Below are 5,066 nucleotides of genomic sequence, written 5' to 3' on the forward strand. Positions count from 1 at the left end.
TTAAGTTTATTAAATTATTGAATATTAAAATGCCATATTGTAATCACATAAGCTAATAACTTTGTAACCAGTGATTCACGAGACTTACAATTTGAGAATGTTTATTTTGGGCATACACAAGGATTAAAGGTCAAAATATGGGCAGTGTTAGCCATGTTTAATATCAATTTTGAAGGACATTTATTAAATGTGTGTAGACAGCCTGTGGAGACCTAGCTTTTGAACAAGGATATACTCTACAGCACTAAAAAAATCTAGTTTGGTAAAAGCTACCAACAAGGTCCATTTTATGAAGTTGTAAATAAACCCCTGTACAGAAGTTCTTATGAAGATTAAATAATTTCTTTAACGTAACTCTGATGGGGGACAATCAGATACAAATTAATCTGAATGTATTTATCAGTATATTTCAAAATTTATTTCTAACATTATTGTTATGATTTTAGCATAAATATGAAATAACAATCTGAGTTAGTAAATTAATAGTTTTTCTTGTTTCTTTGCAGGTTTTTTTAGGTAATGGCACTGGGCACTTACAAACGTGAGGGTAATTTGGATTCATTGTATTCAACAGGACTTTATATAAGCATAAGTTTGGGATTTATCTTTTCCAGTTGCTAGAGTTCTCATGCTTACCGTAAAAAATAAAATGTTGATGGAATATTAGACAGTTGCTCATTGACATGATATAATCATTATCAGCTTTTGATTGTTGTACATTTTTTTTCACAAAGTATTTTCCAAGAGAATTTTTTGGTATTAAATGTTCCAATTGTTAATGTTGAGAACTCTTGTAAATGATTTATTGTTGTATGCATTATACATAAGAAGGATATTAAAATACAGCTGTATTGGATTAATAAGTACTCGTGTTAAGTTTATTAAATTATTGAATATTAAAATGCCATATTGTAATCACATAAGCTAATAACTTTGTAACCAGTGATTCACGAGACTTACAATTTGAGAATGTTTATTTTGGGCATACACAAGGATTAAAGGTCAAAATATGGGCAGTGTTAGCCATGTTTAATATCAATTTTGAAGGACATTTTGTAAATGTGTGTAGACAGCCTGTGGAGACCTAGCTTTTGAACAAGGATATACTCTACAGCACTAAAAAAATCTAGTTTGGTAAAAGCTACCAACAAGGTCCATTTTATGAAGTTGTAAATAAACCCTGTACAGAAGTTCTTATGCAGATTAAATAATTTCTTTAACGTAACTCTGATGGGGGACAATCAGATACAAATTAATCTGAATGTATTTATCAGTATATTTCAAAATTTATTTCTAACATTATTGTTATGATTTTAGCATAAATATGAAATAACAATCTGAGTTGTCAGAATATTTTCATATAGAAAAAATATTTTAAGGCAATTAAACATCTAATATTTTATAAATATTTAAAACAAATCCATAAGTTGATAATCTTCATAAGCTTTAATGTAATATTTTGTCAGATATTTGATGTATTGAAATTAGTTCTCAATTCATCTATGTGTAGGAAGCACACTCGTTTCTCATTGGACTAAGCACAGAAGTATAGAATGTTGAGACTCAATTCTGCAACAATGCATTCAGAGGTATGTTGTTGTTTTTAATAATAGTAGTATGTTTAATCTTGGAGATGATTAAAAGTTAATATTTACTGATATTGTTTGTGAATGTAGTGGTTGGGGCACATAGATATAGCAAAGAAGAATAAATTTTAAAGAATAGACATTTTTCTAACTTTCTTACATTTCTTTACAACACAAATTAATGTCATTTACTCATACCTCCCTCCTCTCATTCCAAAATAAAATTCTTTGTGTGATAAGGAAAAACATTTTAACTTGTGTATAAGTGCTACTTACATTTGTATTTTCACATCTACATGTGTCATTTAATGTAGCTTTTATCACATAAATTTCCTGCTAATATTTACCTTAAAATTCCTTCTCGGTGTTTGGAAAGCAACGATCTCAAATAGCTTTCAGAATACTGAGCTATTATAAATCCTAATGATAACTTCCAATCAGGCCAACTGTAAATGTTCTAAAGCATTACAAATAATAGTATCAGCTATTGTAGCTGTACTGCATATTATACATCACATTCACTGGGAGCTGTGTTTTTTTGACCAAACATTAGTAAGCTTGATGAATAAATAACCTGTAAGTTTTTGTTTTGTTGTAAAATACATAATTAATTCTGGTACAGAAAACATCATAAGCATACACTTGATTGTCTGTAACACTTATTTTGAGAAATAATCAGCTTGTGGGTGATATGATGAAATACCTGTTTTACCACACTTATCATCTTATATAACTTAGCAGAGAACTGCATTTTTACATAATCTGATATTATCTTACAAAATCCAAATTTCTAACATGTTTGTAGTCTATGAGATCCTTAATAACCTGGAGTTAGAAAGATAGATGCCAAGGTATAATGTGGTTATATAAAGATGCTACTTAGCTTGACTGTTTCATAGAGTTTTCTGGAAACTGGAGTAATTTGGAGTGTCATTTGATTGAAAGTATACCTGCATGCTATTGATGAACCATTTCCAACAGAACAGCAAACTTAATGATATGTCTAACTGCTTCACAGAATACATAAGTCAAATAGTAAAGTTTATAATGTGTAGATCATAAGTATGTCATGTATTTGCTTATCATTACAGTTTATTTATTATAAGAACCAATTAGCTAATAAAACTCTTCCATGTAAAAGTTTTATCTATCTATAAACTTATTTCAAAAATAAATACAATAGTTACCATACGTGATCTATTTGAACCAACTAGTTCAAATAAATACAAAAATTAATCAAACATAAATTGAATGTGTAAAAAGGAACTACTTTTTTCTGTCATACACTTATCAAAAATAGTATTTGCAGCCGTATTCTGTTCATTACTGTCTGCTACTCTTTTGCATATTTTTCTTAGATATAAATTGGCATGTGCAACAAATGCAATCGACATTAAACTGGCATTTTCACAGAGGTGAGCCAGTGATATGTTATTACACAATGTTCAGGAAGTTTTCAAGAAAAACCATGAAGTAAATACGTCCACAGATGGCTTTGTTCCAGTGTTGCTGTATGTAAGTTTATGTACAAATTTGAGGATACAGGTTGCACTTGGGATAGAAAAGCCATATACAGGCAGACTCTAACACCTACTAAAACTATTGTTGGGGTGGGTCATACTGTAGTAAAATAAGCCAGTAATAGTGCACATGGGCACATTAGTGCATGTAATGTCACCTGGTGTCTGGATTAGACAATTTCAACTGTTTGTAAGGCTCTTCACCCAACTTGGTGAATATTTCCTTACTCACAGCATCATTTAAAAACCCTAAATGAGGCAGATTTAACCTGACACCTTGATGTTTGAGAATGCAGTTCAAGGAAAGACTGGAAGTTAATCAGTGGCTTGGTAACTACCTTATTAACTGATAAAACACACTTTGCTCTTTCTAGAATTTTCAACATATGCAACTGCATTAGCTGATAAAAAAAACTAATTCATATGAAACATTTCCTACATAACTCCATAATGCTAAAGTGATAATGTGGTGTGATTTCACATCTGATTTTTGTTGTTGTTTTTAAGAAACATCAGCACATTGATTGCAAGCCTGCAAATTCAGTGGTGCAATGTAGCATGCAATATTTACAACCAGTGAATTTTTCATGCTGCAGCAACCAGATTTAATAGATGCTATGGTTTTCATGTTTTTCTAAATATTGATAACCAGTTAAATGATATCTTGCAAGATCACTTTCAGCACAGAATCATTCATGTCACTTTGCTTGTTAATTGGCACCTTGTTCTGATTGTGGAAGTACCTGAAGTCAGTTGTGTACAGTGAAAACTCCAGGATATAACAAGTATACCAGAATAAATACAGTTTGGTGTTTTAGTGTCGATTGGAGGCAATGGATTCTTGTTCCCAAAATAGCACATTTTAAACAGTTGTTGTGATTGGTCAAATGTTAGGTATGTGGCATCCAATGTAGCAACATATAACAAGTTTTGTACTTCAATCTGCATAATACCCTAAACTCCACTCTATAATTTCACCTTTCTGAACTGTGGAACTTACTTTATAGTCACCCTATACTGATTGGTTAATGTACTTACTGGTATTTAGTTAGGTGTTCTTTCAGTTTCTTATATCTGCATTTTTTTCTCTGTATTCTGCATTAGATAAGTGTAATTGTAAAATTTTTAGAGGCTTTACTACTATGGGTTTTAAAAATGTCTTAAACATACAGTTTTAATAATGAATCAGTATAATATGAAATTACATTGAATACCGTTTACAAACACTTCTTTTCTCAATAAACAGATAAAGAGTAGTTTTGGTTTTATGTTTAAAAGAACTTTAATTGTCATATATAAACTGATCCTGGAAGTTCTAGCATTAGGTATTAAGAGTTGATTTAGAATCCTGTCTTCCCAGCTATATTAAACATTTTACCATTAGGCTTAGTAAATCTGTTTGAGTTGTTAGAAACTTCTAGTCAAGGAGTTGGAGTAACTTCTGATAATTTTAGTGTTTTATTTTATAACACACAATACATTGTTCTCACAATTCTAAAGAATAAGTCATAAAGTTTAAAGTATATTTTTAAGATCAACTAAATTCTGATTGTTTCCTGTTTGTTTGTTTACAGAGCAATACAAGTCTATTCATTTGTTTTCAACAGTGTGTCTTCACTTTACTTACAAAATGAAGTTACTGATACATATGCAAGTATGTTATTAATCTGAATGTTATTACATTTTAAGAGCACAGTTTCTGAATTTAGAACTTATTTAGGTCTGACTTGTTGCTATCTAGGGAAGGGAAAACCATAAATTTATAACATAAAACTATGCATTTTGTTTCACAGTCTTCATGTTTTTTATAGGGAAATTAAGCTGCAGTATAACTAGGTCAAGGTAGAATGAATAAAATCAAATCATAAAACAGTTATAAATAAGGTAGTTATGTGATATAAGTAACTGTTTAATGGGATGTGATATAAAGTTGAATTTCTATCAGATTGATTTGATCATG

The 5,066-nt window shown here is 30.2% G+C and overlaps 1 long non-coding RNA gene across 1 annotated transcript; it reads left to right on the plus strand.

The window, feature by feature from the left end:
* Positions 1 to 504: 504 nt before the first annotated feature.
* On the plus strand, positions 505 to 4,847 carry LOC143233602 (uncharacterized). The gene is made up of 3 exons (XR_013018249.1): positions 505 to 547; positions 1,511 to 1,589; positions 4,681 to 4,847. It is a non-coding gene; the product is annotated as an uncharacterized LOC143233602 (long non-coding RNA).
* The last annotated feature ends 219 nt before the right edge of the window (positions 4,848 to 5,066 follow it).

Source organism: Tachypleus tridentatus, chromosome 12 (genome assembly GCF_004210375.1).
Source record: "Tachypleus tridentatus isolate NWPU-2018 chromosome 12, ASM421037v1, whole genome shotgun sequence".
NCBI lineage: Eukaryota > Metazoa > Arthropoda > Merostomata > Xiphosura > Limulidae > Tachypleus > Tachypleus tridentatus.